The sequence below is a fragment of the Gymnoscopelus braueri genome (genome assembly GCF_963280865.1).
Source record: "Gymnoscopelus braueri genome assembly, chromosome: 9".
Lineage (NCBI taxonomy): Eukaryota > Metazoa > Chordata > Actinopteri > Myctophiformes > Myctophidae > Gymnoscopelus > Gymnoscopelus braueri.
Genome location: NC_137610.1, coordinates 34,152,580 through 34,167,080, shown reverse-complemented (window position 1 = coordinate 34,167,080; position 14,501 = coordinate 34,152,580). Strand labels below are relative to the sequence as shown.

Sequence of the window (14,501 nt, the reverse complement as noted above, 5' to 3'; positions counted from 1 at the left end):
GATAAAGTAAATCAATCAATCAGTATGAGGCAGAAAGATGAAGATAAATAGACAGTGGTGATGTAAATGAAGTAACTAAGTATATTTCTAGTATAGTTATTCTGAGGTACTTGTATTTTACTTTACTTGAGTAGGCTATTTCCATTTTATAATTATTTATCTACTCCACTGCATCTCAGAGGCAAATATTGTACTTTTTACTCCACTACAATTATTTGGCAGCTTTGCACATACATTTTGATTATTAATACAATAACCACTTTGTCTATTTACTTGAGTATTTCCAATTTCCAATACTTTTACTTCTACTCCACTACATCTCAGGAAAATATGGTACTTTTACTCCACTACAATTATTTAAAGACTTAAGTTACTAGTTACTTTCTTGATTTTTATTAATATTACAAAACATACATTAACCACTTCAGCCTTATATACTCCGGCTATTTGAAAATAGACGATCTACAAGCTCACACCGTGTTGCTTTGCGACTTGTGAACCTGTAGATCTGCTATTTTCAAAGGATTGTTTATACATTGTTTATTCATTTGAAAACTTGTGAAATGCGACATTCCTTGTAATGAATACTTTTACTTTTGGTACTTTAAGTATATTTTGATGCCACTACTTTTGTACTTTTAAGTAAAAATTTATACTGGACTTTTACTTGTAGGTATTTCTACATTGCAGTATTGATAATTGATTCTACTTAAGAAAAAAAAAGTTTTACTTTTTCCACCACTGGTGTAGTTACATGCCATGATGTAAATCCAAAATAGTGATGAGATATCTCCAATAGTTCTTCTGTTTGTTAACAGTTAAAAAAAACATGATTCAAATCAAAATATTCTCCCCAAAGGTGAGAATATTTACAATGCAATACAATGCACTGTGAAACAGGCATTGTTTTATTGTTAACAATAACACCATACAGATGCAGGTATAGTCTTGATACAAGACTGTCATATATCATAGCCTTGATACAAGACTGTGACTGTCATATATGATCGCCTTGATAAGACTGTCATATTATATCATTATTACCGATGACAGTCTTCATCCAAGGCTAATGCAGGGAAAGATTATGGCTGGATTATGCACTCCATTGCTTTTCAGTTGAGATTTATAATGTTTAAATCTAAATTTACATCATCATGCCTAACCTACTGTTATGACAGACACCTCAAATTAACTTGAAATTAAAAACTATCATTTGTTAATTTGCAGAGACTTTATTCAAATCAAATTATGATGTTTCCACTTAATTACATATTATACAAGACATTTATCTATTTATTTATTTATCATAAAGCTCATATTAAACTCAACTCAATTATAAGCAAGTAAATATGAAGAAATTACAGTATCACATGATATTAATCATTATGTATTTAAAACATTTTCTGGTCTTAAATGGTCATGAATTCATCTGAAATGAATATGAAGTAATGCTTAATAATATTCTCAATGTTATTGTTTATTTTCCAGGTTGATTTCCAGGACAATGTGCTACCTCCTCCAGCCCTAAGACCCACAGTGGCAACGGACAGTGGCCGTTCTTCATATTCATTTGATTTGAGCCTCCTCTTGTAGGCTACTCAAGCGACACTGAATGCAGTCTGAGGTACAGCGGTTCGGTTCGATCCCCCTCTTCGTGTCCTTAAGGGGATTCTAGGGGGTACCCAGCAAAATGTGTTAATAGAGCATAAAAATCAGGCCATTTGAAAATAGCAGATCTACAAGCTCATAACGTGTCCCATCGCAACACGTTGTGAGCTGGTACATCCATTTTCCCCAAATTTTGAAGGAATGTTACAAATGTGGAATATTTTGTATCTGTATAAATCTTGTACGGGGTCGCTGGCACAAAATAATTTCAGGTGGGGGTCTGCGGTCAAATACATTTGACAGTTCATTTGGGGGTCCTTGACATGAAAAAGTTTGAGAATCATTGAGCTACATATTCCCATGCTGGTGGGTGAATGTAAGGAGATCAGAATAAAATAAAATCTTGAAGATTACGAGACTAAAGTTTTCAAATAACTAATGCAGTGGAGTAAAAAGTACAACATTTGCCTCTGAGATGTAATGGATTATTAAGTATTGAAAAATGGAACCACAAGTAAAAAAAATACCTCAAAATTGTACTAGAGTAAATATAGGCTGTTACTTTCCACTAGTGGAAACACCCCAACATCTGATCCTCAGACAACAGCACTCATCTCTTTTCATCAACATTTTAAGCACACCAATCTGTACATTTTGCACAACTAAAACTCACTACCACTGTAACCAAACCGAATTTAAAACTGACACTGACCTCTAGTGGCCAAAAGGAGAACATGTCTTCATGTGGTCTCGCCTCTAGTCTTACAATGTGGGCAGTTTGTACAGTTTGAGCCAAGTTTCAGTCCTCATGTGTTGTGAAGATATGGCATCTTGAAAAGCTCCACTCAATACTGGCATTTATGAATATTGTCATCTCCATAATTCAACTTTAGTTTCTTTATGAATATTGTCGCTATTGGGCAGAAACCTCCAATCTCCATACTCAAACAAGAAAAACATAGATAAAGAGAAAAACATAGATCAAGCTAATTGCGACGTGTTGTGTGAAACTGAAATTGGTACAGCCCGTCTGTGGGTTTTTAACTAATGAAAAGTATTAGTAACAAGCGCTTCTGACTAGTCTAAATAAAACCACTCCTGTTGAGTAACAGCTTTGGACATAAGGTTCCCCCCTACAGCAACACCAACAGTATGAATCCATTGGTTTGACACACTAGAGTAGCAGGTAGCCAAGCACCATTACTCTGGCCATGTCATAAGAAAACATTTGGCAAAAATAGTAGTCCCATACCATTGGTAGTTCAGCATTTTAACTTAAGTTGTAATATCACAATGTAGAAATACTCCATTACAAGTAAAAGACATGTTTTCAAATTTTTATTAGATAAAGTACAAAAGTATTGGCATCAAAATACTTAAGTACATAATTAACATAAATAAAAATACTCAAAATATGTCATTTCTTTTTCAAAATGTGTCCACATGCATCAAAAATAGAAGTATAAATGTCACAAAATCCTTCACTAAACACAGCACTCCTCTGAAGTTCAAAGGTCGAACTGGAGGTAATCTTCATTCTCCCCTCCAACAGTGCTTAATTACTGTCAGCTGTTGAAGTAAAAAGAAACCATTAAGACATTCATTCATATGAGCACTAAGTTTCCTTCAGACTGAATTTGAAGTTTTTACCTTTAAAACTAAAATTGTTGACCCATCTACAAGTTCACAGCGCATTGTGACTTTGTAGACCGTTTGAATAGGACTTGTTAAATAAAAGGTTCAGTTCATTTTAATTAAAGGGGGTGTATGTGAGATTATTTTGATAACTGGAGTCTCCTGTCTCTACACCTCTTTAGCGGAAAATCAGGTCAGATAGCAATTCCAGTCATCTAATAAACGATAAAGTGAAATTGGAAGTGATGGACAAAATTGGAACTGGTATAATGTGAAATTGAAGCTGATTATGGATTCTCTCTCATGTTTGGATGGATTCTCTCTCATGTTTGGATGAAATTGGCAACGCAACAGAAAAATCTGTTTGGACAGGGTTACTGAATACTAGCAATAATTACTATCACAAAAACAAAATTAACATAATACCTTGTTTAAACAAAACCACTTACAGAATTATTAGCTTGTTGCCTCAGTAGATCTCAGACTACCATTAAGGACAGGCCTGTAGATGTTCTACAGAGGCTGCTGTTGTAGGATCACTGCGTAAAGAGTCAGCCCACAAAACTGAATGACTCCCTTTGAAAGTGATCCACTAAGTTGAAAATGAAAGATCTACAAGCTTGTAGATCAGCTGCAATACATTAATGCTTACCTTGAACTGTCCCTTCATGTGGCTCATGTCCCTGGCAGCCAATCAGCTCACAACTGATCCACTCCCTAAGAAAAAACAGTTTCATTACAGAAAGCACATACACACGTCAGATAGACAGTTTCCCCATAATTCATCTTTTTATGTTTAGTCATAAATTAGTGCCCTATTTTATAATTTGTCATATGACTGCCACCACACATAAGTAGCAAAAACAGATCTAGTAGCACACATCATGTTGCAATGCCATTGATTGAATATTTTATTAGGCCAAAAAATTTTAAAAAAGCACAATTACATTTACAATACTTTGTCTAACAGGTCCGTTCATGAAAGTCATTGCGGACTTGTTTCCAATGAGGGCCTTGGTATTCAATTCATAGACTATTCTGAAAATGTTCACCTATGACATGCCCGAAATGGGGAGGCCATGTTGAAAGTGGTTGAGTGTAGGTTTTATAAATATTGAATAAAAAGTCTTAAAAGAGTACAATTTTCAACCTTGTTTGTCCTCATTAAATGTTCAATCCTGCCCATCATTGATGGGGATTCTAAGCAAATAGAAACAGCCTTTCCTCCTGGAAAGTTAGCATGCTGAAAATGGAAGCCATTGTTCTGGCATTAGTTTGAAACGGTTAAATGACTAAACCTGCCTACCGATGAAGTCACTGGTAGGCAGGTTTCTTAAAGGGATTGTAGGCGATTCAGAGATAAACAAAGAAAAAAACTCCAGCAGTTAGTTTCCCCGACCACCAGGGGGTGACGTAGGGAGGACTTCCATAGAGTTAAGGGGACTTCTAAACGGGCCATGCCGAATATAGGTTACTTTATTCGGATACAATTCGCGGAACTGCCCGCCCCTGCCGGTTCTCTGAATTTTTATTTTTAAATAGGCTCTTTCATGACAAATTGACCACATATATGAAGTTAAACAACTAAATTCTATCCAAACGCTATCTGAAAAGTAAATTATGTGCCTCAAAAACGAAGTTTGAGAGCGTTTTCAAACCGAAAGTAAAAAGTTCACACGGACACGGACGCGCACGGATGCGCACATGCGTGCGTTAATTTACGGCCCGCTACAAACATAAACAGTAGGGAAAATACGATTTCAGAAAGAGGACTGTGTTTCAATGCAGGAAAACACCCCAGCATCATTATATAGTGGCTGATAGAGGGGAAAAAATGCAATATATATATATATATATATATATATATATATATATATATATATATATATTTCAAATTTAGGCTTAATGTTGCCAACAATCCCTTTAACTGTCTAGTCCTCTAGTAGTCCTCATGTAGAAAGAAAATGTTCCCAGCAGGTCACCCCAGCAGATGTGCTGGTGAAACCCACTGGAGTTAGTTTATGGTCATTTCCACAGCGAGTCGGGAACTGAGTGTCCTGAAAGCCTTGGTATATGACCAAAACACTCATACTAAACTTTTACAAATGACAAAGATATTCATAATGAACTCTTAAGCCCCAATGCATACGTTTAACGTTTTGTGAGCTTGTAGGTCTGCCATTCTCTTAGCGAGCACCTAACTCTGGACAGATGGGATTGCACATTACTTACATTAAACGGCTGTGAGAAAGTCTCTCGGGCTGTGAAATGTGAAGTGTCTGAAACAGGAAAATAAAATGTTTACGTCTGAACGTTAAAATTGAGAAAAGCCTCATTCCAATGGGCTGTTAACCCTGTTTCCACAGATATACCAGGACTCCAAACACTGCAGAGGTAAGGAGACCAACGATGCCAATGAGGAATTTATCTAGCACCGACTTATGAACATACCAGATGATGAAGCAACTGGCTGCAGATACCATGCAGTGCATATACATACTAGGGTTGCTGGGTACCCATAAAAATAAGGAATCTGAATTGCCAAAAATCTTAATTTAGATCAGTAGATCGTCCTCTAAATAAAAGTGTACAACAAGCTTTTACGGCTTTCCATTGCGTCATCATGGGGAAAGAAAATATGAGGTGTTCATTAATTATCTTAATGTAACAGTTTATAGGGGAAATTGTGTTTGTTAAGTGTTACTTTTTTAAATGAATAAAATGGTAGAGTATATTGATACAATACAACTTATACAATTGGGGTGATCACATTTTGTCTCCCTGCTCTTCTATGGAGACATTTAGATAGTGTAAAAGGTCATGTATTGCCTAGACACAGGATCTGACACAAATTTTAACCTGATGGTCAGGATTCAATTTATCCCCTGAGCAAGGAGGCAGACGCCGTGATAAAAATAAAAATCAGGACTTGACTGGGTTCAAATCCAGGATAGATCCAGTGCAGCTTTAAACTCCAGTATTTTGAAGACAAATGGTTCCAGCATTGGTTCCGTCTCAGGTACTACTATTATACAGTTTGTACTAGTAAACACCCTTTACTTCAGGTAACGCTTTGAAGAATGAAAATGTATTTGTCATCTAAACGCTTTACTTTCTTTTACCATTATGGAACCGTAACGTTGAATCAAGTAGAAGGATACACATCCAGTACTATATCATTTACTTTACTTGCTCCAGCATAGCTACAAGAAATGAACATTACTCACCAGTAGTCACTCAGCTTCGGCACCAGGATCTTGCGGTTGTGAGCAGGACCTAAAACACATTGGACGAAGCAGGATGAGACAATGTTCACCCCACTACACAGTCTAGGGGATGTGTGCTTCAGTATGTTCTGCACAGTTACATGTTAAACACCATTACTTTACGAGTCAATATTTGTTCTGCAGTGATATCCCACAAGGACAATGGTAGTGACCATGAGGGTAAAGCGATACTACAGGTTTTCTCTTTGAGGCATTTCCAACGCCAAGACCCCACAATGAAAGGGCTGACGGGATAGACCTCAACAGCAACAACTGTACTTACAGAGTATATCAAAACATGTGAAACTAGTGTACTGTGGTAGCTTGAACATCAATTACCTGAACATGAATGCTTCAGGGTGGAAGGAGGTTCTTCTCCTGTAGGGACACAAGAGTCACAGAATGAGGACATAAGGCGACAGTTGTGTTGTGAAGGTGACATTCACACATAACTTGATGCAGGAGGACTTGGTTCAGACAGGCCACTTTCATTCACACTTCAGAGCAGTTGAACATATTTAGCCAATCATCATGACACGTGTATTGTCGAGCCCGACCCATGTCACCCATTGACTGCTTAAAGCTAAAATGACCAAAACATTGTACAAATGACCAAAATATTTAAAATGCCCCAATTGTATGTTTAGTGAGCTTGTAGGTCAGCTATTCTCTCTGCACGCACAGAACTCTGGACAGATGGTATGGCACATAACTTACATTCAATACGGTGGAGAAAGCCTGTCTTGGACTGTGAAGTGTCTGAAAAAGGAAAATAAAATGTTTAAGTCTGAACGTTATGGAGAAAAGTCTAATTCCAATGGGCTGTTAACCCTGTTTCCACAGATATACCAGGACTCCAAACACTGCAGAGGTAAGGAGACCAACGATGCCAATGAGGAATTTATCTAGCACCGACTTATGAACATACCAGATGATGAAGCAACTGGCTGCAGATACCATGCAGTGCATATACAATTAGGGTTGCTGGGTACCCATAAAAGCTAAGGAATCTGTATTGCCAAAAATCTTAATGTAGATCTTCCTCTAAATAAAAGCGTACAACAAGCTTTTACTGCTTTCCATTGTGTCATCATGGGGGGGGGGGAATGTATGAGAGGGTTTCATTACTTATCTTAATGTAACAGTTTATAGGGGAAATTGTTTGATTACAGTGGTACTTTATAAAATGAATAAAATACAATACATTTGAAAATCTTTTTCAAAATAGTAAGGTGTAAGCCCCCATGATGCAGGAGGACTTGGTTCAGACAGGCCACTTTCATTCACACTTCAGAGCAGTTGAACATATTAAGCCAATCATCATAACATGTGCATTGTGGAGCCCGACCCATACTTCACCCATTATTTGACTTTTTGCTTAATGCCAAAATGCGTCCAGGGCAAGTATCAAGGTAGCTGAAGCCTAAATCTCCCATACAATTCTTTTCAAAGATTTCACAAATGCAAAATAAATCCTAATTTAAACCGTTTCACAACATGGATCGAAGTCATTTTATGGACTTTCAGAAACATAAACCAGCCCCCCCCAAATTATTAGAAAGTAGTTTGACAAAACGTTGGTAATTGATCGGATCCAAATATCTGCTATGGGTCGGGCTGTAGCGTGTATACTGCATGTACTCGATGCTTCAACTTACCATTGCAGTTTGCTCTGAGGCAGGGCTTCTCAAACATTTTCATGTCAAGAACCCCTAAATTGATATGCAGATCACCACAGGCCCCCCATCTGTATAAACTTTATGCCAGAGACTCCTATAAGAGAAGAGCTGGGTGGTTAATACTTTTCAAAATTACTCAAATGTTCGCAATTTAAAGATTGTTCAGAATATTTCCAAAACAGAGCTAACTACATACTGGGATGAGATGCCTTGTAGATCTGGCATGTTCCTATAAAGGAAATATAAAAATGTTTTAACGGTTTAAATGTTTAAACTGTTCTTCATTTTGCTACCCCCTTGAACCACCTCAAGAAATCCTGGGGGTTTGAGAAACACCGAACTGAATGACAAGTAGCACCCGTTTTGTACACAAGCAGTATTCATTTTATGATGCTGTTGTGTTAAATAACAGGAGTCTCCTTAGGTGAACAGAAATGGATGTTCAGGCTGGGATACCAATTTCAGGAGGTCATACGGTACACAGTAAAACAAGTGAAATTGGAAACAAATAAGTACGCAGACACATCGCAGCTGACAAGCTGATAATGTGGGGTTCCCACTCCTGATAAAATGAGTAAACTACCTGAAAATGGCATTTTGTTTACTAAAGAGCTGGAGAGACAGGGAGACTTTGGTTACTGAACACCATAGTAATGGTTACTGAACACCATAGTAATGATTACCATCTCAATAGAGCTTTAACTTTTTAACACAAAATCCATAACAGCACCTTTAGGTTAATTATATTTCTATTGATTGGTGGATTGTCCAGTCTCATAAGTAACACTGCTGAGGAGAACAGCACAGCAGTGGGTTGCAAGAGAATGAATTGTTCTGTGCACTGTGCACATGCTGTAGGCCCACCCAGTCAAGACCTCAGCTGGTGCTGTGCATTCAACACTAATGGACATGACCACAGGGCTCCAACTATGATTTTCGTAGCATTATTCTAGCGATAACTTTTGATTAATTGAGAAGTGTGGTTATTTTAAATATATATTTTTTTATACAACAAAGTGACACGGACATAGCAGCCCTACATCAATACGTTGCGAGCTTGTAGACTGGCCATTTTGCTACAGTAATTTAAAAAGGTTTAAATTGATTTAATTTAAATTTATTTGTTTGTTTAACTGCAGCAGGCTAGCAGCCCTAATGGACCAGTCAGAAACAAAAGGCCCACATATTCACAGTCTTCGCATTTTAATTCTCATTCCACTGTCCACAATAACTACTGGTCTAGACAATACAATACTAACTTAATTTGTCCCAGCGGCTGTAGCTACGTGTCTCCAGGGGATGAAAACAGCCTGGGCACCAAAACTCCATATCCTGTGAACGTAACATTTTAAGAATAAAGTAAGCCACATGGAGGCTAAAATCTGAAGAAATGCCAGCAGTTTAAAATGTAAACAAAGAGAGCTGTGGAGAACGTTTCTTGGGCTGTGAAGTGTCTGAAACTGGAAAATATTTTTTTTACATCTGAATGTTAAATGGAGATGTCCAATTCCAATGAGCTGTTAACCCCGTTTCCACAGATATACCAGGACTCCAAACACTGCAGAGGTAAGGAGACCAACGATGCGAATGCGGAGTTTATCTAGCACCGACTTATGAACATACCAGATGATGAAGCAACTGGCTGCAGATACCATGCAGTGCTGACAAAGTACAATACTAATACCAGTGGTTCTTAACCTTTCATTTCCATAAACACCCTAAAGTCTTATTTAGATTTCAATACCAACCTTGTTTGTCCCAGGAGCTACTGAACTCTTAAGAAAAAGTTCAGTTGCTTGGTGGATTGGATGATTGCGCTCTCCCACAGGGAGCCACAACAGCTTGGCACCTCCTCCTCATGCTGGTTACCAACCTAGCCATATTTTGCTGTGGGATGGCATCCCAGTCCAATAGCGTTTCCAAACATTAAAAAAAAGCAACAGTCTTCAGTGGATGAACAGCGACCTGTGAAATAAAAAGACACAGCATTTAAGATTAACATATACACCACAATGAGGCTAAACACTGAAGAAAAGCAACCACACCGCTTCAACTTCAGTATTCTACCTAAAGGTCATTTCCTGAGAAATGAACACATCAATGGTTCTCAATGTGGGGTCCGCAATTTGACACTACAAATTTGAGCGTACAAGTGGAACCAAATGGACCCTTATGGTGGAACCAAATGGATCCATAAGGGTCCATTAGGTTCCACTTTTACACGCTCAGAGTTAAGCTGAACACCGAGGATGTGACTAGATTGGATTCCCAGAGATAGAAATAATTCACATCAAATTGAATGCGGCCTAACGCATATCAAACTGGGGGACCTTGAAATTAAAAGGTTGAGAATCAAAGTGTCCCACATGTGTTCATGTATCAGGTCTCATTGTCACCATCCAGCAACTGGCAGTGCAGTGGTGAAAGCAAAACCTGAAGTTATATAGCCAATGCAAGCATGGAACGTACCCACTGAAGAGGAACCTCCACTCAATATGACACTGGCATGGTTTACATTAACCACTAGACAGACCTACCCAACGCTACAGCACATGGCTTGGGTAGTGACATGACTATAAACAGCCAAGATACTAGCTTAAGGATAGTTTACCCCCAAAAAAATGATTTCTTTCTATCTATTAGTCACCCCATGGAGACTTGAAGTCATGGATATTGTTTTCTTTTAGTCACATTCCTAAGCCAATAATTTGATAACCAGAAGACAGCGGTTCCAGTAAGAGATACAGAGGAGACTCTTTGTGTCTCCTACCGGGACCACTGCTGGTCATCAAATTATTGGCTTAGGAATGTGAAATAAACCGATATCCATAAATTCAAATCTCCATGGCGTGTCTAATCAATAGAGAAAGTCATTTTGAGAGTGAACTATCCCTTTAGGTCCATTTCCCAGTAGCCCTGAAACATGACTGTCATACCATGATACAAGCGTCATGTGAACCATGGCTAATTTCCCAGTAGCTTCACAATGACGTAGATAAAGTTGTAAAGTGGTTTCCTTCCACAAGTAGCTGGTAGTTTTACAAAAGCAATCACGTTTAGAGATTACTCATGATAACACGTTGTCCTCGCCACATTTTAGGTATAAAGTAGCTTGATACCTTTAAAAAGGATCTGTTGAACTGTTGTGAACCATTGACTATCTTGAATGCTCTTATGCTGACGTCATATCATTGTCATCTGTCAATCACAATCAGTAGGGGTTGTACTAACACAGCTGGTGGTAATAAAGAGATCACGGCTTGCTCACTCGTGAGAGTCAGTCAGTGTCATGTGATACATGCAAGTGTGTGGCGTCTTTTATTCCTCCGTATTACTCCAAGGCTATCTAGACCTTTGCTGGTATGGCTGCTGCGCCAACAGGATCCCTGGCTAATAAGGCATATACCGTAATACATTATATTTGCCTTATATATTATTATATTAAAATAAACTTAAATATTTTAGAAATTTACTCAATAGGGACCGCTCCCGTCGCAAGTTGAGGATGTCATATATGTGTGGTACAGGCCTAGGGAATGTTATGTGCTAATAAAAAAAACTTATTAAATGCTTCCTATGGTTTATATGAGCATCAAAACAATATGTTAGATACTTTGTTAGCATAAGCATTCCATTGGGCTAGACAAAATATGGACAAATGACAACTTGCAACGGGAGTTTACCCTAACGGGAGAATAACAAGCTTAACTCTAGTTATTTTTCATACTTATTGTACTCACCATAATGCTGAACTCCACCGAAGATCCGATATAACCGTTAAATTCTGAAAGCAAATAACAATAAATCTCTCTTGAATTGATGCAGTGATGTCTTCAGTTAACTGCCGTAGCAGTGAGTCAGACGCTATCTGTTCAAACAATAAACACTGACTATGGGTGCGTTCGGATATTGCGCACCGGAGCGCACTCGCCTATTAGTTTGTATTGGCCAGTGCGCTCAGTGCTGTATTTCCGAACGCACCCTGAGTCACTCTCTCTGCCTGCTTAGGGGTGCGTTAGGAAATTGCGCACCGGAGCACACTCGCCTATTAGTTTGTATTGGCCAGTGCGCTCAGTGCTGTATTTTATGAGGTGCGTTCGGAAATTGCGCACCGGAGCACACTCGCCTATTAGTTTGTATTGGCCAGTGCGCTCAGTGCTGTATTTTCGAACGCACCCAAGGTCCACAGACCGCGCGCCTCCTCTGATTGGCCGACCGTGCGTGGAACGCACGCCGCTCATTGGTTGAAGCGGTAGACATTGCGTCGTACAAAAGGTGCGTACCTTTGCGTGTGGGAAAATAGCCGATCTACAAGCTCACAAAGGACCATGTTAACGACACGTTGTGAGCTTGTAGATCAGCTACTTTTCCGCACATTGCAACACCGTGTTATTTTAGAGGTTTTAACTTTATTTAACAATATTTTACAGACAATACAGTAGGTTTAAACGTCAAAAATAAAATACAAACAAGAATGTATATTATATTATAATATACCTATTATATTGTATTTGCTTACAAACAAGAGTTTTTGTCAACTTTATGATTAAAAAATATCAAAATGATACAATGATAAAATGCAGTTTAAAATGTTCACAAATTCCTCTTCAAAGGCTATGTCAAGTCTTAAATACACACAGTGCAAACACACAGACGCAGTTGTAACGTACAGAATTAAGTACATTTACTCAATTACTGTACAATGTTGAAGTATTTATACTTCTACTGCAGTACTTCCAATTTTCAATACTTTTACTTCTACTCCACTACCTCTCAGATCCAAATATTGTACTTTTACTTTAGTCACTAGTATACTTTGCATATTTTGAATATTACTACAAAACATACCACTTCAGCCATAGTTTGGTTATTTGTAAATAGCCAATCTACAAGCTCACAATGCCTTGAGGCATTGTGAACTTGTAGATCTGCTATTTTCCAAGAATTTTGTATTTTAAAAACTTGTGAAATGGGACATTCTGCAATGAGCACTTTCTACTTTTGGTACTGTAAGTACATTTTAATACCAATACCTTTGTACTTTTACTCAAGTTCCAGACTTTTACTTGTAACAGAGTATTTCTACATTGCAGCATTGATACTTTTACTTAAGTAAACAAATGTGAGTACTTTTTCCACCACACTGCAGAACTAGATCCAACACTGTGGCCATGTTAATCTCGCTGTTAGACGAGGAATGTAAATCTCGCTGTTAGCCTTGGCAAATATTTTCAAATGGGGGTCCGCAGGCTAATAAATGTCAAGTTGGGGGTCCTTGACATGAAAAAGTTTCAGAACCACTGCTCTAAGTTGACAAAATGATGTGCAACCTCTGTGGTTCAATGGTGAACTGCGCCATCTCGTGGCAAAATAAAGCAACTGCAGTGCCATGCAATGATTTCATCTAGTAATATTAGGCTATTCTGCTGTATACAAACTTTCACCTCTGACTTTGAAATAGACACATTTGCAACTTATCTATCATTGCACACACTTTACTTCAACATAAAAACCAAGTGCTGTCTGTCTAAGGTGAACATACTGGTATAGCTAGTATCCACTGTGGATTGACTGTTCATATATTTACAGACATTACTGGGGATATTATTGTTTATTTAAGCCTACTAGTCTCGCTTTGTTTCACTTCCACTTTGACTAGGAATACCTGTTTAATATGCTGTCAGTGTACTACTGCGAGTACTACATTCATACCTGCTGAGAGCTCACTAAGTAATCCCAGGCAGTCCAAGTGCAGAGGGCCAAGCAATAATAAGTACTTACACCAACATTTGTGAAACTTCATCAGAAAACTGCCGATCTACTACAAGCTCACAACGCATCACAATGCAACACAGTGTGTGTGATTGTAGATCGGCTATTTTCAAATAGACAAAGTATGAAATGGGGCTTAATTGTTGAATGTATGTTTTGTATTAAAAATCGAAAAGTAACTTGTAGCCTAAATGAAGCTGTCAAATAATTGTAGTTGAGTAAAAAGTACAATAATTGTACCTTTTTACCTTGCTAAATACCTAAAATAATTACATGGATATTTCCTTAATGAGACTTAGTATTTCTTATATGGTATTGCTACTTTTAATCGATAAAAACTGAGTACTTCTTCCACCACTGAGAGGAACCGACTGCAGAAAAGGAGAAAGCCACATAAATAATCTGACAGGGAGAGCGGAACCATTATATAAATGTCTCCATGACTGGTCGGAATTATTTTGGCATAGCGCTCAGACGCTCAAACGTCAAAACCAGTGTTGCCAGGTCTGCTTATTATAAGCGACTTTGGGCTTGTTTTTAC

The 14,501-nt window shown here is 38.0% G+C and overlaps 1 long non-coding RNA gene across 1 annotated transcript; it reads right to left on the bottom strand.

The window, feature by feature from the left end:
• Nucleotides 1-8,166: 8,166 nt before the first annotated feature.
• Nucleotides 8,167-10,145, bottom strand: LOC308092607. Its single transcript, XR_013933800.1, has 3 exons — nucleotides 9,937-10,145; nucleotides 9,448-9,520; nucleotides 8,167-8,282 (listed from the first exon to the last, which is right to left on the bottom strand). It is a non-coding gene; the product is annotated as an uncharacterized lncRNA (long non-coding RNA).
• Nucleotides 10,146-14,501: the final 4,356 nt, after the last annotated feature.